The 25,559-nt window shown below is 36.1% G+C and overlaps 1 protein-coding gene across 1 annotated transcript in view; it reads right to left on the minus strand.

Annotated features, from left to right (window-relative positions):
- Positions 1-25,559, minus strand: part of LOC123877249 (plastin-2) — a 68,344-nt gene that overhangs the window by 42,122 nt on the left and 663 nt on the right. The gene's annotated exons all lie outside the window — the stretch shown is intronic.

Genomic DNA, 25,559 nt, shown 5'->3' on the forward strand with positions numbered 1-25,559 from the left:
TATTTCTCTTGGCGTAAGCTTCATGGTAAATATGTGAATCATATCGAAAAACATGCCAAATAGAAATACTAGGTCAACGGGAAATACCTACATATGAATCAGAATAAAACGAATTCCTCATCTTTCGCTGTATTTACCGAATAATAAATTATATAATTTATTTGATTTTCCGCCAAACCGCACTTGTCCAGCGTGGTAGCCTGATCCTTTCATGCCCTAAGACCCGGTTTCAGCAATGGACCGGGCGATGGGCTGAGAGTTGAGACTTGACCAGACAAACGTTCCATCTTCTTCCGTCATTATACTCTTAGCAGAGCAGTCGTGGTCGTTACTTCAGATTGTGACACGCTTGACTTTCCGTTTCCATTCCTCAGCAGTCTTTTGCACTCATGTAAGAGAACTTCTATCGCAGCAGCCACTTAGTCGGTCCGTCTCATGGGCCTACCACTGGTATCCACGACTCTTGATTGAACCACTAGAAGTTCAATGGCTACATCGCCACAAGAGATATACTTTATAAAGTCGATCGATGGAGACGTCTAGACTAGTCACAACAGTCCTGCGGGGTTAAAGGAGCGACACGGGGGAGGAATAACACCGCCCAGCAGATGTCGGCAGAACAAACTTTTATTATTTTTGTTAGTCGTGGATTGTGGATCATACACTCGAATAGTTATGAAGATGCTAAGATCGAAGCTCGTCCGCAAACATCAAGGACATCCTCTAACTGTCTATATTTATGCTGTGGGTCATGTCAAGATACTTGACCAAATAAAGTAAGAATGCGAACCTATACAATCGAAGATAGACGCTGCTTGATACCTAGTTCTACCATAAGGGTTCTACATCTTGAAATACGGAGCCTTAAGACAATACCTTGTCCAATTATTTAGTAACAACAAATGTTGCAAAGGAAATAATATGAAGTAACTTAGGAAGGATGAATTTGTACATTTTACGTGGATGTAGCGTATACGATAGACGGTAGGGGCGTAGAGCCCAAACCTAATAACCACATCCTTAGTTTCAATTCATTCTTGTGAAATTCACTGTACGAAAATCAGAAAGGATGTAATGCCCAAAAAAGACCATTCTCGCTTGCAAAATGCAAAGCTTCCGAGTGAAATAATTACTAGGCAGCTCTGTGTATTCATGAATAAAATAACATCTGCTATGTTATTACGACTGGCTAACATATCAACGTGGATCTAGAAACTTGAGGTTTTGCATTTAGTTCCTTTCTTAATTTCAATTCCTTTATTAGTAGAGGTCTACCCTACTAATATAATTCTTATCTCGTACATTTGGGCACCCTATTAGGGTTTGGTGTTAATAAGTAAATAACCACGCCACGTGTAAGTTTTATCTCTGATGGCATTCCGAGTGTAATGAGCTGTCACAAATTCATCACAAATCACAAAGACGCCTGGATGTCTGAACGAACTACGAAGTTTCCAAGAAGCGTCGAGAATCGGTATTGCGTGATAAGATATGTCTTATGATTGCTTTAATAAGACCGCTCGTAGATGCAAAGATGACCTTTGCTCTAACATGGCGGCATCAAAGGGGTTAATGGATTACATTTCTAATTGGTAAGTTTGTTTTGTCTATTAGGTATTTTATTAGGGCTCTTTCCGTTACTCAAGTACTCATAGATGAACTTTGATGAAGCTATGAATAATTTATATTGATGCGGCATTATATCGAAAAGGTAATAAGTTAATTTGTCTGTTAGTTATTACTTATTAGGGCTGTTTTTTGTCCCAGGAATAAGGCCCAATTTATCCAAATTCCTATAGGAGCGAAGCTAAGGGCAGTCGCTAGTTATAGTATAATGCAATAAATGAACCAACTTAACTAACAACTTTTAAAATATTTATAACAAAGATCGTATTCGTGTATTATTAGTCAATTATCTCAAATTATAATAACGATTGTGATGTTGACGCCGCAGGCATTTTCTCATATTATCTGCATGTATGATCAGTAGGTACTTCTTTATGTCACCTCGCGAAACAATAATTATCTCACAACCTTCAGATCCTCGTGTCTCGACAGTGGACCGGGCGACAATGGGACAAGTCTCGTAAATATTGCTCATGTAAACTGTAAATTATTTTGTCATGTCTCTCGAAAATCGGATATCATTATATTGGTGAAATGCCTCAAATTGGGCATTGAATCGAAGGTCTTTTAATAAACATTATAATCTTAATTTAATTTTATAAATTTTATTATAAAGCTGCAAACAAAAAGTTCGGAAAGCGAAGGTAGGAAAATATATTTACCCAAACTGACTTAGCTAGGATATATAACACAATCTATTTCAAAAAGAAAATAATTTATTTGAATAAAGAAGAGTGAAACTTCTAGGCAGGTGCTCTCCACCCTTGACTGCATCATCACTTAAGTAGGTACTATTAGGTGTATTTTTTTATATAATAATTATAGAAAGCAAACGGGTCACTTGGTGTTAAGTGAGTATCATAGCCCATGAAATTTGATGCACCAGAAGATCGCAATACCTTGCCAATTTTTCAGGGATCTCAGTCAAGCACAAGCGTACATACCTGGTTAAAAAATCATTTTGAATTTTATACTGCACAAACATCGCATACCTAAAGCTGAGCTTGTGAGATTGTCAAATCCTGCCTATTGAGTCTAGAACTCTAGGCTGTACATGATACATCCATCAAAGGTCAGGTCACGATGATTAACGTACAATAAACTCGGTGCTGAGAAACAGAGCATGGGAAGTGAGCGGTACACCGTAACAACATACAAACTGCATGCATGTAGGGTTACCAGGCGACGACGGGAACTCTCCTGACACGTCCATAATATTGGCTGAACAGTCAGTCAGATTGGGGCATTGGAAAGAAATAGGTTCATGGGTTTAGAACAGTGATTCAAAAGAGTGAGATTGCATTGTTATTCGCTTTCTTATTTCTAATGCGCACTGCTAGAATATGGAATGTTCCCGCTTTCATTTTCCTCGCTTATTGGTAACTTCAAAAGAAAGACCTTCTAGGCAGGTGCGCTCCACTTAGGCTGTATCATTAGCTACTATTTGGTCTAATTGCCACCAAGCGCAAGCCTATACAGTTAAAAGCACCTTTAATGGCGATAACCAAGCTCATGAAGGAATTGCATTTCATAGTATTAATATTAAACAACATATCGTTGCCATCACATAAAATTCTTCAGTGTTATTCCTGTATATATAAACTCGCCTTATCCTTTGAATTTTTGTAATCTTGATTTACACCGACCGTAGAATGTAAAATTCAGATTTTTATCAAGAAAATTTGCCTGAAATTTTTGTCAGGAAATTAAATATTCAGATCTGGTAACCCTACATACATGTATGGCGAATGTGCGCCGGCGCATGGAAAGTTCGCACGGTATTTAAATTAATGTGGAATCTGACGGTTGCCACGGATTTGCTAGGAAAATACGGAATTGAAATGCAAATTAAATGGTTTTACTTGAATGCTAAAACTCTATCTAGACTTTAGCTATCAGGTTAGGTAATGAGACACCTTTTATCGACATGACAATATGGTTCTAGCTCCTAAGTTAATTACCACTGCTAATTTTGGATTTTTACTATCCTTTTTTGGATATCTTAGACTGAAGATTGAAGGCATTAGTTGAAAGTAAAGGTCTTCAAAAGTAAAGTGCCTTTATGATAGCGAATTCCTGTTCAGGTCTTGTGCCGCCTGAATCCAGCGGCTCCATGCGACTTGTTTGATGTCGTATGTCCACTTAGGACATAGTTCGAAAAACGGATAAACGTTAGGGTCCCAAGAGGAGCTAGGACGGCGACCTTGTACTGAAAAACGCAGCGCTGGCAGGACCTCCACAAATAGAAGTTATAAAGCACATAAGACGAATAATTTCAGAGAGAGATGAGATGCGAGAGATGCGAGAATTACATTGTCAGAAGGTATTATATGCAGATACTTTACGTAGGTAAAATTATTTCTTGAATGCAAAATGCAGCATAAAACTGCCAGTTGCTTTACTAAAAATGTTTACGAATTCGTAATCGAATCGCACGTGAATGAATCGAATTTCGATTGAATTGCGAATTTTCTACATAACCGGCAATGAATTCTTTATTATGCTTTATTTGCAATACATACCTTGGTGACCTACTTGCATCTTGTGCCAAACTTTGATGAATAGGTACCTATTAACATAGAGTACCTAACTTTGACGCTTGAAAATATATTCGTGGTGTATGGTTACTAAGTGTGATTCTGTTTTCAGCAAGTATATTGCAAGAACGCAGTAATGAAAAGTTTTTAAAGAGTAGTCAATCTATGTCTGCGATAAATACACCTTAGCTGGAAGGCTACTACTTACATAGTAATTAATTACATAGTACTTTTTACTACAGTACAGTACAGTAATTAATTACATAGTACTTTTGAATAAAATCGTATCAATACAGTTTTCATTTCTACTCAATGCAGTGGTTTGTTCGTTTCTCCCCTTAAGACACGAAAAGGTCGGTACTTGATCAATGAGCCCTGTTAATTAATTTCTATGGGAACCATGCCCACTTAAGCGTATGTATCAATACTCCCTTATGAATACGGTAGAAATAGGGCAGCCAGGAACAACACAAGTATGGTAATTGAAATAGTTATTAACGTGGTACGTTACAGTTATTGATCATGTTAGTTAAGAGGGGTCTCTTCGTTACTCGCTCCATACAAATGTAGTTCGTCTCTCATTGGAATACTAACCAATCATACTCAATGGAATTTTGTAGAAACGTTCCGGGAACTAATATATCTATGCCTGTGGTTTTCCATATTTGCGTTAAAATATTCGGTTTCAAAGTTACGCGGTCTTAAAAATTCACATACAAATCTTTGAGCCCCTGTAATTTTAAAACTACATATTTTTAGAAAAATCTAAAACACCACAGGCACAGATATTAGTTTGCAAAACATGTACTTTGGCTGCTTAATATTCAAATGAAATTGGGGCTACGATTGTATGGAGTAAGTGACGGAGAGAGCCCTGTTAAGTGTGGTTAATTGAGTTAGAACTTGCTTTTTTCAGTATACCGTGTAGTGTGTACCTAATTAATTCATGAGTTAAGTTGCATACCTGCCTAGCTCTGAATCTTGAATGTAAGTTTTCGTAAAAATAATGTACATAAGTTATATAATATTTAATTATTTCTACTAAGGGCTGATTTTGAAATAGCCAAAAAACTTAACGTATTTTGATATTTTTACAAATCAACCACGCCAAACTTCTTCAGTTTAAGAATATTTGGCGATCGAAAAATTGGCCCTTAGTATTGATAGAGAATATTCAGCGAAAATGTTTCATACTTAGGTATAACGGATGTCGACTAATGATAATAATTACTGAGAATTTATAAATGATACAACTGTAAGCCTAACTTTTGTTCTAAATATAGGCCTTTATCGAGATGCAACATAAATGCATATTTCATATTTATGACTAATTCATAACTCCATAAGGTTGCAAAAACGTCTAGTTCCAAGAACAGATAGATATAATTTTTATCTACTGCCCATGCTAGCCGGGCTGGAGAGTGATACAGGCTACCTTTTATCCCGGATAATCAAAGAGTTCATAGCTAGTAGTTCATAGCTAGTAATTCATATATCTAATGCGTTTCACTACATAATTTTTTCTTATAAAAAAATAGTTAAATCGATATACTTAATTAGTTACAGTAATTGCAAACATTGGATTGCAAGCCGAAGGGGCTGAGAGTGTAACATCAGAAGTCGGAACTACATTCTAGCAATAGCACGTATAAAAACTGGTCAAGTGTGAACGGGCTCGCAGTATCTATTTATAACGGTTATCACCCTTACATGTACCTATTACAGAAGATTTTATTTAGTACTAGCCGATGCCCGTGACTTCGTTCGCGTGATTTTAGGTTTTTAAATTCGCCTATGTCGCTCTCCAGGTTACCCATGCAAAAATTCACGTCGATCCGTTGCTCCGTTGCAACGTTATTGAAGGACAAACCAACCACACTTTCGCATTTATAAAATGGGTAGTGAGATTATAATAATAAAAATCAACTGGATAAAAGTTGCTATAATGGATGGCCTGGGAGATATTATGAATAAAATTACTGTAGTTAATGAATTCCTTTTTTTATCCATGTTTTTTTAAATTATTTTATTGAGATTAATATTGATTGATTTTAAATATTTAAATACCTACAGTCCCATCTTTGTAAAATAATAATTTATGTCCAATCCAATCCATCAGCTTGAAAATCCGGAACGAGGAATTTCACAGAAGAACAAAAGAGACCGACATAAGGATTAGCAAGCTGAAGTGGCAATGTGGTCATGTCTATCACAATACCGACGCGACGGGGCAGTCGGATTCTGAAGTAGAGACATACCACAGTATAAGATGACTCGAAGAAAATGGTGGAAAGCGAGTGGATGAGAGCGGAGGCCGTGTTTGGTGGCGCGCGCTCTTGAAAACGCCTATGTCCGGCAGTGGACGCATACATGCTGATCTGCATGCAATATCCCAAGTTTCTAGGCCCAGGGTCGAGCTGTATCTATACCCTACACTAATATTATAAATGTGTGTTTGTCCTTTCTTCACGTCTTAACTAAGCAACCAAGCGACTAGATTTTTATCATAGAGATAGTTCAAAGGACGGAGAGTATCACAGGCTACTTTTTATCCCGGATAATCAATCAGTTCCCAAAAAAAAACAGATTTTTAAGACCTAAACCCACACGAGCATCAGCTATAGTACATTGATATGTCAATTAGTCAGTTTCATGGTTTCGACTTTTATTTATACGTACTTATAAAGATAGAGATAGATAGATCAATCAACATAAAGAAACTGTTTTTGCAATACTCTTAAATGCATATCAACATATCGCGAGCCAATAATTATCATTTTCGTTTCGTTAGCATGACTCATACCAGCTGCTACTTTAATTATTATAATTTCTCTTTATCATTCCTCAAAGTCATATTAATTACTATCAGAGTCGATGTTACAATAATTGACAACACAAATATTCAGTTAAGATTCTGTTCATCATTTCAATTTTGACATCTCACGAGTTCTTTTCTTTTCGTTTTCATCTTCTGTACAGACCACTCTAATTTTCATGTATTATCGTCCTTATTTTATTAAAGTTAAGGAGTAAAATTGCTTGGATATATGGTCTTTCATGTAAACAATGGTAAAGACTGTATAATATAGACTACAGGCCCATGTTTAAAAATGGGTGGGTCATATGAACCACCAGGTGACGTATACAGGACGATATAAGAGCATAAAATAATAAGTTTCAGCACTATGCCGTCACTTGTAAGCTGTCCAACAGAGTGCTGGTGAGAATTGAAAAGTGCAGGTAGAGTGAGTACATTTTGGTCATATATTTTTGTACGGCATTTTTACCATCGATAGATCCATGAAAAATAATAAGAAAGCGCGCAGTGCCGTAAAAAAATGGTGCGCCACAAAGTCAGCAAATGTTTTGATTTTCTGACAATTTCCGGGGTAAATTTGGTCATTTAATTCTGTACGGCACTAGTTTCATACTGTTTCAATACAGCCTCTAATCCATTATTCCGCAACGCCGTACAAAAATCATGCGACAAGGGGAAAAAATTGAGGGTAGCAACCCCCTCTCTTTCCGTGGTCCGGGGGGTGATTTGAGAAAGTACGGCTTTGGTTCCAAAACATTATCTAGCACTCAAAAGTACTATTAAAAATAATGCCGTAAAAAAATTAGTGTTCATTTGAATGTGTATCAATAATTATCTTAATTTCATGGTATACTTAATTTTTAAAGCTGTAAAATCATTTGACTCTGTACGGCAACTTTTTTTTTAACATGATAGTGTAAAATACTATTGTTATATAGTATTGCCGTTCAAAAGAAACTGTTCTAAAAAAAATTATAGATAAATACAAAAACTGAAATTTTTCAAATTATTGCAAAAGTTTAAATATTCATAGATTAATAAAATATAGCAATTTTCTACGCTTTTCCCTTGTTTTAAATAGTATTAAGATAAATAAATTAGGAAAAAATTATGCCGTACATTTTAATGCAGACCATATCTTTTAGGCTGATGAAAATGACGCTACCATTTTAAGGGTAGTACTTTATGGCCATCTGATACTGTACGGCATTAACATATTTTTGAAGAGAACAATTGATAATATGATAAAATCACTATGCCGTCTAACTGAAGTGAACGGGTGTGTATATAATATCCACATCCCCTACAAACCTTTGGACCAACGAAAATGTACGGCATGTAAAAAAATATTATCTATGCATAAAACACTTTCAAAATAAATTAATTTTATGTTGTTTCAAATCACCCCCCGGACCACGGAAAGAGAGGGGGTTGCTACCCTCAATTTTTTCCCCTTGTCGCATGATTTTTGTACGGCGTTGCGGAATAATGGATTAGAGGCTGTATTGAAACAGTATGAAACTAGTGCCGTACAGAATTAAATGACCAAATTTACCCCGGAAATTGTCAGAAAATCAAAACATTTACTGACTTTGTGGCGCACCATTTTTTTACGGCACTGCGCGCTTTCTTATTATTTTTCATGGATCTATCGATGGTAAAAATGCCGTACAAAAATATATGACCAAAATGTACTCACTCTACCTGCACTTTTCAATTCTCACCAGCACTCTGTTGGACAGCTTACAAGTGACGGCATAGTGCTGAAACTTATTATTTTATGCTCTTATATCGTCCTGTATACGGCACCTGGTGGTTCATATGACCCACCCATTTTTAAACATGGGCCTGTAGTCTAATAATTAATGAGATCAACACACGCGAAGTTAATTAGTAAACCGTGTTTAGAAAAGCGATGGTATGTATATCTAGGTATGAACATAACGAGTATGAATGAAGATGCGATTGAAGATTTGTACGTGCATAAACATGATTAATTATTACTTTACTCTTTTATTTGTCATGATTGGACATCTAACATTTCTTTTAAATTAATGGTCTTAAAAAGTCTTATTTGAAATGTTCGTGTTCTTGTCACAGAAGATTAAATTATTATTGGAGACTTCAAATAACATTAATAATGAAAGTTTGAAATAAATATATCGGCTGAAGAAAGTGATATTAAGCAAAAAATAAACGGAGAACTGGACGTAAAAGTGCGAAGTAAAATCGATAAGGGTATAATAAAAGTTAAGAAATATTATACTTACGACTTGAAAAGCAAGTCAAAATTGATAACAAATTTTCGGTAAACTTTTTGTAACTGTTCTTGAAACAAAAGACCATAAATTGTTTTTTGACGCAGACTTTATATATATTATTTCTAGTTAAGTACTGTAAATGCAAACTACAAATTCTTGTACGCAAATGATATACGTAATTACCATTCCAACTTGTAAAAAATAACATGAAGACATTAGCTGTCTTCCGAAATCTATAAATCCAAACTCACTTTGAAGTAAATCTCAAAATGTTACACGAAATAAATATCTAAACAAATACATTTTACATAAAGAACCAAGTGCGAGTCAGCCTCGCGCAGTGAGGGTTTCTCCGGGTACTTTTTCCGTCATTTTGCAAGATAAATCAAAAACTACTATGCATAAAAATAATAAAAAGCTGTTTTAGAATGTACAGGTAAAAGCCCTTTCATAATATGATACCCCACTTGGTATAGCTATCTTTGAAAATCAAAAATCCTAATTATTTATTCATGAACACATTTTATTTTATTTTAGTGATGTAATCCTTTCGAAGTTTTCGGATATTTTCCTTTACTTGTGCTATAAGACCTACCTACCTGCCAAATGTCATGATTCTAGGTCAACGGAAAATACCTACCCTACTAGGTTTTCTTGACAGACGCGACAGACGGACAGACAAACAGATAACAAATTAATGATGCTATAAGGGTTCTGTTTTTCCTTTTGGAGTACGGAACCCTAAAATTGTCCTTCAAGAACCACACGTTGGTCACAGAATAAACTTAGAATTAGCTCGAAAAGCAATTAACGGAACCGCCGCGGCCGGTTACGGAGTGGTAATAAACAAACACGCATGTATGGACTAAGTACTGCCATAGCTATTTGTGGAGCGAAGCCTGCGCGCGCACGTGCAATGTTTCCTTTCGTACGAATGGGTATACCAGTGGTATGGTTAGGAATTTTAGACTAACTTTACTATAAGTAAAAGTACGTCTGTATGGAATTTAATTTGGAAGACTTTTTCAACTAAAAATTATAGCTAAGATCTCCTGAAGTCGATTTACTACACATCGATAAAAATGGATATCTGTAGAACTCTCAATAACCTATATTGAGAGTTCTACAGATATCCATTGAAGAATTTATTTATAGAATGTTTTCAAAGTAATCATGATTTACTGTTCAATGATAGATGTCTGCAAATTCTACGGTATTCAAATTGGGAAGTTCAAGTCATTGTTATGCTATGGCCTATGATTCATTATATTCGCCTCTGTACGATTTACTGCGCACACGTCTTTGTCTTTTGTGTCTATTTAGTTTGTCGTGTCAAGACGATTTATCACCACTTAACGATCATACACCTTTCGTTTCTAGAGGTCACAGATTAGCAACAATATAATCAGTACAGTGAGCGATGATAGCGTAGTGGTTAGGTTTTCTGGAGGTCAGGGGTCCGACCTGAGCACGCAACTTTTCAGAAATATGTGCGTTCTAAGCAAGGAAGTATAACTTGCTTTCAGGGTGAAGGAAAACCTGCATGCCTGAGAGTTCTCCATAATGTTCAGGTGTGTGAATTCTGCCCAATCCGCACTAGCCCAGCGTGGCAGACTATTGCTTAAACCCTTCTCATTCTGAGAGGAGGCCCGTGATCAGTAGTGGGCCAGCAATGGGTTGATCATGATGATGATAGATTAAATCGTGTTTGTAAAGACGATTTAATGCTGATGGCATATTACAAACAGGCTGAATGAGTCGAATCGGGCTACTTCTACGAATGCCATTCTTTGACAATACATGATCTACGCGTGCTGGTAACGAGATTCACGTATTCAATGTACATGAACAAGAAGATACTAAGAGAAATGCAATGTGATGCATGTGGCTCGTACGTACGTACTGTGTCGTCCTATGGACCTATGAACATCCAATGCAGGACTCTTAAGGATTTCCATACTCCACGACTTTGTTATAGCGGTTTATCAGCTTCACAACTCGTTGAACTATGTTAATGACTCTGGTTCTTATAATAATTTGAACACTTAGATACTCCAAGCAGTTCTATCGTCATCGCTCGCTGAAGGATTATGAGCTTTCTTACCAGACCCATAGTTATTGTGCTATTAACATAACAGCTCACCTTTCTGTTGAGTCACAGACCACCGTCTGTTGACCTAAGCGTAAATAACAAACGATACGAATGTGTGAGTTTACTGGACAGACTTCCTTTGTGATGTGAGTGACACCGCCTTTAGAGTTATGCATGCCAGGTACTTTTAAGCTCATGGTGATTAAAAGGATTTAATAATCATCCGGTTAAATACTCCTTTGATGCCATGGGATAGCCATGAGACGTTCAATTATGCAGTCTAGACAAGTAAAAACTGTATGCGCTGGTCTTGAAGTTTATGAAAGGTATGCCTTTGTCGGAGCACGCTCATCTGTTCTGCATTAACAACAGCTATGCGTTTGAAGCATAAATTCAAGGCTTTCATCGGTATTAGTATTAAAACGGGTACTTGATCTACGGTTAATCAATTGATTAACAAACATCTTGCTTCCAGCGGTTTGCTATTAATAACCCTTCTATAGTTACACAAACTTGATCGGTTATGTACTTACAATAGTAATTGTAACTAAGGAAATAATATTAAATTGAGGTTGAGGTAATAAACGAACTGAACAACAGCTGTCAAAGGTATTACAAAATTGAGGATGCTTCATCAAGGAAAATAGGACAGTTTAAATTACATTATTATGTCAATCTGGAATCTTACTTCTATAAAGCGATTAACTGCAAAAAAAATTTTTTTGAGTTATCGCCAAAGAAAGAGGGAATTTTCAAAAATTGATGTTTCTTACAAAATAATGCTATACCTACCTACTACGTACGATCAAAATAAAATGGTCTAAGTTCTTTTTAGAAATATTTCTGTTTAAAAAATCCACGTTTTTTGATCATAATATATTACATTTTGCAATCAACCCCTTCTAGAAACTGGGACGGTAGAGATAGAAAATAGACTACCACTGGCTAGCTTGACGAATATTTAATTAAAAGGGGATAGCACCCTTTCTCATAACGAACTATTGATTTTAACCAGTTTTCAACCCTTTTGGGCTTTATCTGTGTTCCAATTGGACAGTAGCCGGTCAGAATGGACTATGGGGCAACGTTTGCGTGCTATTTACGAACGAGTTAGAAAGGCTGTGACTCACCCATTGTGGTCTGATTATGCAAAGCACCTACTAGGTACGCTAGAATATTTTGAAGTCTGTATTATGACTAAAACGAGACCTTAAATGGTCTTATGATTTATATCAGTCAATCTACGCTATGGAACAGGAGTCTCCAAACTTTGGCTATATGGATTTGGAGACTCCTGCAAGCAGGCCCTCGTATTAAGAACGGGGCATGCCAAGAAAAAGAAAATACATATAATGTTTTTAGTGAAAATCGCTGAAAAGAAAAGAAAAAAGCGTTTGTAATGAGTTCTACAAAATACAAATGTCTTTAATATTAACATTGGGTAGTTATTTTTCCGATAATATGTTTTATTGTGCCCCTTACATTGAGAAATACAAATCATATTTTTATTAAGAAATAGTACCTTTCCTCAATATAAGTTATGAACTACAGTTTTGTAAGCCATTATTAAGGCTATCGTAAATATCTACATAATGACTATCATGATACTGAGAAATGATAATCATAATGGCGGCGGCAAATAGTAAGTTTAATTTCATATAATAAAAATCGGTCAACTGCGCATCGGACTTGCGCACCGAGGGTTCTGTACTCACGTATTTTTTCGATTTTTTGCGCGATAAATCAAAAACTATTATGCATAAAAATAAATAAAAATCTGTTTTAGAATGTAAAAGCCCTTTGATATGATACCCCACTTGCTATGCACACTTGGTATAGTTATTTTACTTTGAAAATTGAAAATACACACACATTTACGGTTTGCGGATTTTTTTATTTACTTATGCTATAATACCTACTTACCTGCCTTTTATGATACTAGGTCAACGCGAAGTACTCTATAGGTCAAGTGAGCCTCGGACTCGGGTCCCAAAAAAGAACCAGAAAGAACACTTTTTAATTTTTTCAATTTTCATGGCGACCATTTTAAAATTTTAACTCTACATGTTACGGTTCACGAGATACAGCCCGTAAAAACAGGCGGACGGACAGACAGCGGAGCCTTAGTAATAGGGTCCTCTTGGCACGCTTTGGGTACGGAACCCTAAAAATATTCATAAAGCGCCAATATTGGCTCACACTTCTGTTGTAATCTTATCATTATCATGCACAGTTATCGATGACGTCTATGATCAAAAGGATCACTAAAATTGTTACACTGCTGCAAATTTATATTTCATTAAAGGGTTACATACATGTCTCTATTTTATTAAACTTTGATTTTAGGGTTCCCTACCCTAAGGATGCCAATGGGATCCTTATTTGTGCTAAGGTGGTTTAGGGTCCCGTTGGCACCTTTTGGCATCCTGCATTTACAGAACCCTTATAAAAAAAACCCTTATCATTTTGTTGTCTGTCTGTCGTGTCTGTCAAGACCTAGAATCATGAAATAAATTTGGCAGGTAAGTAGGTCTTATAGCACAAGTAAAGGGAAAAATCTGAAAACCATGAATGTGTGACATCCAAAAAAAAAAAAATTTTTTTGTAGAGAACCCTTCGTGTAGGAGTCCGACAACGAATTTGACCGGGGGTTTTTTAAACAGGCCGACAACTTATATTTTACTCATAAGAGAGCGGTAACTGACGTTTCGTGTATAGAGAACGGTATCGAGCAATTGTTCTAAGAATATGCATGAGCCTAATCACTGTCGTCACCAATTGAACGTCGTTAGAGAAATCAGAGCACGGTTGATTCACCGATGTGCGCAGAAATGAATACGGACCTTAGTTCCTATGCAAAGTATGACTTCTTGGACTTGATTTCTGGTATTTGACCAACCCAAAGCAGTGATAGGCTGGCGTATAAGATTTCGTCCTCCTAGTCGGGAGAGTCGGAGGTCATTTTTCTTTTCTTCATTTCTTTTATTAAACAAAACTTGCATTTGTATGAAACCTCGAAAGTAAAAGGCATGTACTTAAACTGCAACACCCCCCCCTTGTAGACTGCTCATTTTTCCAAAAGTTTTTTAGGGTTCCGTTCCGTGACTCGCACTTGGCCGGTTTTTTCTCCACTAGGCCACTTTGCATAATCACTTGCCCAGTTATATAATTGAGACGCGAGAATTTTGGAAAAACTATTGTTAAAAAAGACATATTACCTACTCGATAAGATTACCTCTCAGCAAAATTTTAGTTGTATTTTAATTTTGGACATTTTCCTACTATTATTTTAATATTTTTTGTGACAAAGTATTTAATGCGACTAATTTTAATAAACCATGCATGCTTATAGGCTACATTTGGCTGTACCCTTTTTGTTTTTGTAACAAATCCACTGTTTACCTATATTCACAATAAAGAAATTTGATTTGATTCATTCCTTCACCTAAAAATAGGTACTTATTCAGTTTTGCCATTTAGGAGAGCTGGTTCAACTTAAAAGCTTAATTCAAAGTCAAAGCTTAATTGAACTACCAAAAGCAAATAGCGGTTAATACTTTCAGATAAATCAGTATTATCATTACTTTCATAACCGCATCTTAATATTGTCTCGAGTTTTGTGAAAGTATGCGGTAGTTAGCGGTAATTCGATAAATAAATTGCCTTTAATGATCTATTTGATTTATTTTACTTTGATCAGGGGGCACGGCAGTGCCCCCGCCAAGACGAGCCAAACGGCGGCCGGGGCGCTACGTACCTTTTTCTCGAAGTGTTTCGCCGTATTTTCGACCCGTCATAACTTCGGTCTGGATGACGCTAGAAAGCTGAAATTTTCAATATAAGGTGTCCTCAGCAAATTTACCAAATATACCAAGTATCAAATATCTAGCTTTTATAGTTACAGATTTATTGATACCTAAAATACGCCGATTTCGTCCCTCACTGATGATCATCAAAACCTCTACTCAAAACCTCTAAGGTACTTCCCGAAGTCCTAGAAGACTGAAATTTGGTATGTAGACTAGAAATTGCATACAAACTACAGGAAAATTAAGAAATTGGAAATTGCCCCCCCTCTACGCCTCTTATGGGAAAAGCAAATCTGTAAATTCTGTCGCTAGAATGCTGATATTTTCAGGATAAGATGTCCTTGGCAGATTTATTAAACGCACTGAGTATCAATTGTCTAGCTTTTATAGTTTCAGATTTATTGACAGTCAAAACTTCTAGTCTGTAATTCTAGGGTACTTCCCGAAGTGCTAGAAGACTGAAATTTGGTATGTAGACTAGAAATTGCATACAAACTACAGGAAAATTAAGAAATTGGAAATTGCCCCCCCCTCTACGCCTCTTATGGGAAAAGCAAATCTGTAAATTCTGTTGCTAGAATGCTGATATTTTCAGGATAAGATGTCCTTGGCAGATTTATTAAACGCACTGAGTATCAATTGTCTAGCTTTTATAGTTTCAGATTTATTGACAGTCAAAACTTCTAGTCTGTAATTCTAGGGTACTTCCCGAAGTCCTAGAAGACTCAAATTTGGTATGTAGACTAGAAATTGCATACAAACTACAGGAAAATTAAGAAATTGGAAATTTCCCCCCCTCTACGCCTCTTATGGGGGAAGCAAATCTGTAAATTCTGTCGCTAGAATGCTGATATATTTTCAGGATAAGATGTCTTTGGCAGATTTATTAAACGCATTGACTATCAATTGTCTAACTTTTATAGTTTCAGATTTATTGACAGTCAAAACTTCTAGTCACAAATTCTAGGGTACTTTCTGAAGTCCTAGAAGACTGAAATTTGGCATTAAGCAGGAATTTCAAGAATTATGAACAACAGATAAATTAAGAAATCGGGTCCCCCTTCATCCCTTCGTATATGAGATGCATGTCTGTAAAATCTGTTACTCGAATACTAAAGTTTTCAAGATAAGATGTCCGTGGCAGATTTATCAAACGTACCAAGTATCTATGTTTCCTGAAGTCCTAAAAGACTGAAGTTTGGTATATCTGCTTCAAAATTGAGTTGCAAGATTCCACCCGAACAAACATATTTACATACGAGTACATTGCAAGTTGAATAAAAGCTTTTAAAAAAAGAGGTAACGATAGAGAGTGGGCCATGTAAATGATGTACCTACAAGAAATAGATCCAAAAAAAATCTAGGGCACCTGCCAAAAAGAAATGAAATCCCACCAAAAACATTTCATGTAAAAAGGTAGCCAAGACTCACAAGTTCATAATGTTTTCACTGTTAAAAAGTTATGAGATCTCTAGTAGAGCCAAGCCCCTACCTGAGCTTAGATTTGTGCTGGCCATGGGAGCTAACCCAAGTCCAAAGTATATAGCTTTTAAATGTTCTTGACTATATGACATTTATAACAATAAATAACAAATCACTCTACTTACAAGCTCTGATTCTACAAACCCTATAAAAGTACGGCTTGGCCGTTTACAGTTCGTGGATTTTTTATCTGAAATAACATTTAAGCCCGGAATAGCTTCTGCGACCATCACGAAGTACAATACAAATTAGTAATTGTCGAACAAACTATTCCTTATGGCCTTAAAATATGTTATGTCATATATTAGTTTTACGAACATTAAACGGCCAAGCCGTGCTTTTATAGGGTTTGTAGAATCAGAGCTTGTAAGTAGAGTGATTTGTTATTTATTGTTATAAATGTCATATAGTCAAGAACATTTAAAAGCTATATACTTTGGACTTGGGTTAGCTCCCATGGCCAGCACAAATCTAAGCTCAGGTAGGGGCTTGGCTCTACTAGAGATCTCATAACTTTTTAACAGTGAAAACATTATGAACTTGTGAGTCTTGGCTACCTTTTTACATGAAATGTTTTTGGTGTTACTTTGACCCTAAATAAAATAACTTTATGTAGCAAAAAAATACTTTATTATGGCTATTATTTTTTTCTGCTAACTACAAAACCCATTTAAAACTTAATATACAAAGAAAAATCCCGACTCACTCACTGGGGATCGCAATTTTAAAGTAGGTTTCTGGTGGGAGGATACGGCCGTGGCTAGTTACCACCCTGCCGGCTAAGACTTGACGCCAAGTGATTTAGCGTTCCGGTATGATGCCGTGTAAAAACTGATAAGGGGTTTGAGTTTAATAAAAATACTGCCATATCCCTTCCCAAGTAGCCAGGTAGGTAGCTTCCATTTTAGAGTGCATCATCACTTACCACCAGGTGAGATCCCAGTCAAGGGCTAACTTATACAGCAATAAATTTTAAAAACCTCTACTTATCTATGTAGGTACTAGGTACGCCACAGTTGCTAGAGCTTTACAAAAGAGTATAACAAAACAGAGTTGCTTTGCACTTGGCCGTATGTATTATACCATGTGTATTGTTAAGTGTGGTGTGATGTGGTGGGGTAACGTTAGACTCCCAGCTTCATTCGCGGTCATTGCCATTCAAAACCGTACCGAGAAGGGGTCAAGCGTATTCGTGACATATCGAGTTACGATGCCATTCGCTTCATTTAGGGTTCCGTACCTCAAAAGGAAAAATGGAACCCTTATGAGATCACTTTGTTGTCTGTCTGTCTGTCTGTCCGTCCGTTGTGCCTGTCAAGAAAATCTATAGGGAACTTCCCGTTGACCTAGAATCATGGCAGGTAGGTAGCTCTTATAGCACAAGTAAAGGAATAAAACAGATTTTTATTTATTTTTATGCATAATAGTTTTTGATTTATCGTGAGAAATGTCAAAAATACCCGAATACGGAACCCTCGGTGCGCGAGTCTCACTCGCACTTGAGCGGTTTTTTTTTACGAGTTACAGTAGAAGCTCGCGACTTCGTTCGCTAGATTTAAGTTTCTAAACAACCCGTGGGAACTGGGAACGCTTTTGTTTTCGGGGGTAAAAATAGTCTGTCACTATCCAGGTTTTTAACCATTCCTATCTATGCAAAAAATCACGTCGATCGTGATTGAAGGACATACCAATAAACCATGAAACCAACAAACATAGATACTTTCACATTTATAATAATAAAATATATCTTACACACCCTCTCTCATATACACACATACACACACATATAGCAGACATACACTATAGGTACTATATTAGTCTATTTCCGAGAGAGGTCATCTAGTATGTATATATGTAGGTATATATTTAAACTTCACCTAATACACATAACAACATAATCTTCAATTCTGTAAGGGGAGAGCCCTGATGCCTATAACACAAGTGTACAACTTATTTTAGGCATCAGTGGTTTAACCTAATTCTTGTTGTAATTTTTATGGGGAAACAATAAAAGATTATTATTATTATTATTATTATTATTATATGTGTAGGGTAATGCTAGTGATGTGTTGGTATTTTTTGCTTCATAAGCATCATACTATAATAATTTGCTATTTCGTACAGATAATATGGGTAAGTCTCTACCTACTAGGTGGTGCTATGCTCCAAATACGTATACAGGCATAAAGCACTGCTTACCCGATTTGAAATAACTCAATGCAAATTTTTCAATAATAGAAGTTTGTAAAATATTTTTTTATAATGTGTTATTAAAGTATAGCTACAAATTAACGATATTCGGATTGTTTCCCTTTCCCTGTGCTGCGAGACCTTGCTTCTTGTCTTTCAGGATTCTAATGAACGGGAAGTATGTACATATAGACATAGTACATTAGCTTAATCATTAAAACATATCGACAGTCGATGTCGTGACGCGATTCGCTCTGGCGACTCATCTCATTCCATTATCGTAACGGTAGTTTCGTATTGTTCGTTAAGTGAAATTATATTGACGCATTAGTTCGCTCACAAAAGCTTTGCTTATAACTATATAACCATTGCTTTGTGTTCTAAAACACAGCCAAGTGCGAGTCAGACTCGCGTACCAAGGGTTCCGTACTCGGGTATTTTTTCCGACATTTTGCACGATAATTCAAAAACTATTATGCATTAAAATAAATAAGAATCTAATATAGATTGTACAGTTAAAGCTCCCACTTGGTATAGTTATTTTACTTTGAAAATTGAAAATACTAATTATTTGTTCATGCACAAATTTTTTTTTTTTTTTGTTGTAACCACAAATTCAGGGTTTTTGGATATTTTCTTTTACTTGTGTTATAAGAACTACCTACCTGCCAAATTTCATGATTCTAGGTCAACGGCAAGTACCCTATAGATTTTCTTGACAGACACGACAGACGGACAGACAGACAGAAAGACTGAAAGACAAAGTGATCCTATAAGGGTTCTGTTTTTCTTTTGAGCCTATCTTGTGATTCTTACTTACATAGGACAACATGAATTAATATTACTTAATAACCATCGAAAGATTCAGTGAGTGAGAATGGTTTTTAATTTCGAAAAAGTAACTACCTATTGAGTACTTAGATAAGTTACAAAATTTGATGTTGAACACAATCGCTACGCTGAACTGAATTGTCAGGTCTGAATCTGGTGTTATCCTTTTTTCTTAAAAAGCAGTTTAAAAAGGTTTTTTCTTAAAAAAACTTGTGCATGTTTTGAGTTTGAGACTTATTTAATTAACAAAAGCACTGAATTTATATTTTCTTATGATTGTTGGCACATCGAAATATATTTCCAGTGAAAAGGTACCTACGTACAGTAGCACAGTATAGTAAGCAAGCCCTAAGCCACTGAGTTGCGTCATAAGGTAGGACAAAGGCTCGATCGGGCGCATTCCTCGCCAGCCGCCAAGGTCGATGCACATCGGATCAGATAGAGGCGTATTTTAAGATATTACGACGATTAGTCTTTGTACCTAGTGCCTACCTACTTAATTGAATCCAATTAGCGACACAAAAACTAGTTATAAATGCGGAAGTGTGTTTGTCTGTTGATTTCAAATCAAATCAAATCAAATGAAATCAAATTATTTTATTTGCTTAAATGCGGGTTAAATAGGTCTTACAAATTCATGTTGGTATCACTACATTTGCCATGGAATGGCGTGCAAATTTCGTGCATGAAACATTAATGGTTTCCATCTATTTAACCGATTTTGGCGACGAACCTGTATATTCTAAAACAGATTTTTATTTATTTTTAGGGTTCCGTACCTCAAAAGGAAAAACGGAACCCTTATAGGATCCTTTGTTGTCTGTCTGTCTATCCGTCCGTCGTGCCTGTCAAGAAAACCTATCTAGGGTACTTCCCGTTGACCTAGAATCATGTTATTTGGTAGGTAGGTAGGTCTTATAGCACAAGTACAGGAATAAATCTGAAAACCGCGAATTTGTGGTTACAACATTTAAAAAAAAATTAAAATGTGTTTCAATTTTCAAAATAAGATAACTATACCAAGTGGGGTATCATATGAATGGGCTTTACCTGTACATCCTAAAACAGATTTTTATTTATTATTATGTATAATAGTTTTTGATTTATCGTGCAAAATGTCGGAAAAAATACCCGAGTACTGAACCCTCGGTGCGCGAGTCTGACTCGCACTAGGCCGGTTTTTTTAAAAATTTAACAGATCGGTACCTACCTAATTCTGCTGGTAGTTCTGAATCATAGAAACATCTAAACTATTATAGAAGTAGATTCCAAGACCAATGAAAAAACTTTGGGTAATTTAAAATCTAACTTTTGAAATAACATTGATGATTAAGAAATGACGCCATCGATGAATTATTATTAATAGATCTATTTCTCACTATTTACTACATAAAGTAGGAAGAGGCGAGTCAGCTAATTTACCATAAAATTATTACTATCGTTGTAAACCATTTCGGAATTTCTGAAAATTCTTTATCCTTATCCTTTTCCTAGAAATACTAGGTATATACAAAATCTTTAAGTTCCTACCAGCTGTACGTTATTATGTCCATGTCAGTCAATCTTTCCCTTTATTTGTTTTTTTTTATTCAGATACAAGTTAGCCCTTGACTACAATCTCGCCTGGTGGTAAGTGATGATGCAGTCTTAGATGGAAGCGGTCTAACCTGGTAAGGATGTGTCAAGAAAACAGACACGACGGACGGACGGACGGACAGACAGACAACAAAGTGATCCTACAATGGTTCTGTTTTTCCTTTTGAGGTAGGGACCCCAAAAATTAATAAATATAAATATAAATAAAAAAGTACCTAAATAAAATAAACTCCGGTGGATTACCAACTCGGATGTCATTACTTATTTCTGTATCAGCCTACTTCCGTAAGTTGTTCGACATCGTAAAATCTCTGTAAACGATCTCACCGTGCCTTTCAATCCTGAGTCATATACCGGAAAAGCTTTAACCTCGAAGGGTCACACTGAACTCTGGTGACCGCATTCCTGGTTTTTTATTCAGATACAAGTTAGCCCTTTACTGTATTCTCACCTGGCGGTAAGTGATGATGCAGTCTAAGATGGAAGCAGGCTAACCTGGAAGGGCTATGGCAGTATCAAACCCATACTCCTTTGGTTTCTACGGCTTTGCCAGTAGGGTGGTAAAAGCCACCCTACTGGCAAAGCCATAGCCAATTGTTTTTTAAAATTGCCGTGACACAGAGGAATAGACGGACTAGAATAAACTATAACAGTTCCTTGTTTCACTACGGATCTCTAAAAAATTAGATTACACTATATCTAATAATAATAATTAGATAGTACGTACATCTGTAGACGTAGATAGCGTATATTTTGCCTAATGGTAAATTGCTTTCGGCAATGTCCGCTCCAGACGGCCTCAAATTGATTTGTTTGCTTCATCAGTCATCATACAAGCACCTACCCTAATCGCGGTACACTGCACCAATCAATAAAAGCCAGACGGCATAGAGCAGCGACATAAAGTTAGATTGCCGTAATTTTTTTTCTTATTTGGAACGTCTATGTGCTGTGTTGTTGGTCTTGGATAAGTCTGAAATGTCTTTGAAAATACTGTAACGGATTTGAGCCTATTGGATTTTTAGGGTTCCGTACCTCGAAAGGAAAAACGGAACCCTTATAGGATCACTTCGTTGTCTGTCTGTCCGTCGTGTCTGCCAAGAAACCTAGGGTTCTTCCCGTTGACCTAGAATCAAGAAATTTGGCAGGTCTTATAGCACAAATACAGGAATAAATTTGAAAACCGCGAATTTGTGGTTACATCATTAATACCAAGTGGGAGTATCATATGAAAGGGCTTTGCCTGTACAGTGTACATTCTAAAACAGATTTTTATTTATTTTTATGTATAATAGTTTTTGATTTATCGTGCAAAATGTTGGAAAAATACCCGAGTACGGAACCCTCAGTGCGCGAGTCTGACTAGCACTTGGCTGGTTTTTTTATTCCAAAACCTAAACGTTGTAAAGACAGCAAGTATAGTACGCGACAGTTTGAGATGGCAAATCGGGGTTGGGGGGTGGGTCCGCACAGCCCCTGTGCTAACCCGGTGCGGGATAGCGCGGGTGACATGCAGGTGTGCGGGGCGTCCCCACCCCGGTTGCCATCTCAACGTGACGCGCACTATAGGTACTTCGCAATGTTAGAGTAGGTACACACATTGTTCCAAAGTATGTTATGACGAGTCTTAGGTCTTACATAATCCGGTAGGTATCTAGGTTTAATCGTTTGACTAAAGTATCGATTCGGTTATACCATCGTTCTGTGGACGGTACCGTGTCAAGGCAAGACTGGCACGAGCCTGGAATACTAAACCCAGGCCGTGTGGTAACTGGCAACGCGAAATTCTCTTGGGTAATGGCTAACATGTGACGCATTGGGAATAATTTGGTAAGGCCCATTCACTTAAGAAAGGTTCAAATATGATAAACAAAGGTTTTTATTTTATAGTTAAACTTTTAGAGATCTTTAATCACTAAAAGTTTTGGGCCCCATAAAAAAATTCTATGGGCCTCATATAAGAAAGATCAGTCACTCAGCGGGCGATATGGAAAGAGCTATACATGCTCATAAAAGAACACAATTACAATTTTCATAGGGATCTCTATTTTTTTGAAAAAAAAAAATATAGCCTATGTCACTCAGGAATAATTGAATACAATTTATAGTATAGAATAAGATTTTCAAAATCGGTTCAGTAGTTTCAGAGATTAGCTCCTACACACAAACTTACAAACTTTACCTCTTTATAATATAGATGAAAACCAACCAAAATATAAGAGTTAGTTACTTACATAAAAAATAAAATGTTTGTTTACTTATGGAAAATTTCTAAATGAACAGACTCTACTTTGGTCATGATTGAGGATTGAGTCATGTTTGTTCAACAGTTTTACATAAAATGTTGATTTGGGCCCCTGACTTGGCCTCGCAAACTGCCACATTATTGTTTTTAAATATGTAGTTCCAATCTATTTGAAACTAGCTGATCTGACCTGGCTTTGCTTAGATGAAATTTCTGAAAAATATTTTTAGTGAGGGTCTAAATTTAAGAGAAATTCTACAAACAATATTTTAACTTTAAAACATGTGAGCTGGTCTTAATCTTTTTATTAGTACACTAAAGAGTGAAAATGGAAGATCCTTAGGAAAAACTCATCTTCTCATTCAAGTTGTATGCGGAATCTAGGAGCCCATGCATTAATGACCCAAGAAAAATCATACTATTGTGATTAATGGAAAGAGTCACAACCCTCAGAAGAATACAATATAGAGAGAGATAAAGAATGGAAAACATAAAAGTCCACCGTCCAATGCCAAAGTCTTTGAATAGTGCATGTAGCCAGTGATAACATATGGATCTGAGATAATGATTGTTGATTTCATAAGAAAGCTTACATTCATTCAGCAGGCGATGGAGAGAACTATGCTCGGAGTTTCTCTGTGTGATCAAATCAGAAACGAGGAGATCCATAGGAAAACTAGAGTAAACACCATGGCTCAGCAGGTTGTGAAACTATGGCAATGGGCATGGCACATAGTTCGGAAAACCAATAGAGATTGGGTTGGGGTCCCAAGGCGCTGGCATGGCGACCTCACATTGGAAAACCCGGCGTTCGAAGACCCCTATAGGTGAATGCACAGATGACACCAACAAGTTACAGGGAGCCTTTGGATAAAGTGGGGCAGTGCAAGTCTGTGGTATGTGGATTGTGGAAGTCCCTACAACAGACGACGTCTAACAGTACAGGTCTATTGGGATGACTGAATTAGAATTATTGCTAAAATATAATACCTGAGTACTTGCTTATTTTATTAGACATTTTATAGATGCAAGTAAGTAATAACAATTATTATTATTGAATAGATAAAACTGTAATGATACTGATAATTGAAATTTGATAATGTTGATAAGGTGATAAGCATAAAATGTTACTTCAATTTGTTTTATTTTAGACTAATGAATTATCATGTCTGCGACTTTGTACATATGGCCTAAAGTTTTTTAGAAATCCTGTGGTAAATTTTTAAATAGAATTTCAATGTTTTCCAGGATTTTTTTTTCTAAATATCCCTGATGCAATCTATTTCTACGAGGTATTGTCAAAGTAACAGACTATGATGCCTGAAACTTTATCTTCGCTTTAGGTGTTTAATAATTCCATAGGTCATTGGAATGTCTTATTAGATTACACAAGTACTTTATTTCATAGTAGACAACTGGTTTAATAGGTAATTATGTATTCAATTACACTGATTGCAATATCAATAACAAAGTAAGTAATTAATGAAATAGTTTAGGAAACAAAAATTTATAGTATGAGTCACAAGATTGAAATGTTATGCAAATTACTTAACTAATATTCCAAAATTAAAAAGATCCATAGACTATAGAGTGCCTTTTTACATTTTTACTTGCTCAGACTTAGCTTATGAATAAATGAGACAGATTGAAGATAGAGATATAAAACTTTTTTTTTACTTAGATAATTTTATAACTTGTAATTGTTTATTATTTAGTAAATAATCTGTCTCATAAACTTCAGTAAAGGCTGAGCAAGAAATGTGGTGAATGCTATAGCATCTGCCATCAAAGACATTGCTTTGTGATGACCACAACCCCTCTGCGAAGAGTGTTATGATGAAGAAGAAAGGCTGAGCAAAGTAAAACTAGGTAGGTATGCTAGGTAGGTGTAGGTAACTAGGTAGGTGTCTGACCAAAATGGCTAATTGTATTGTAAATAAAACTGTAAAAAAGTTCTAAACTCAACTAAACTGAAATGACAGATCTAAATGTATTGCTATCCCTAATTACTTATTTACTTACTTAATTAAAACTAGGGCAAATTCATGCCAAAACAGCGGTATGTATAATAG

This window comes from Maniola jurtina, chromosome 23 (assembly GCF_905333055.1).
Source record: "Maniola jurtina chromosome 23, ilManJurt1.1, whole genome shotgun sequence".
NCBI classification, from domain to species: Eukaryota; Metazoa; Arthropoda; class Insecta; order Lepidoptera; family Nymphalidae; genus Maniola; species Maniola jurtina.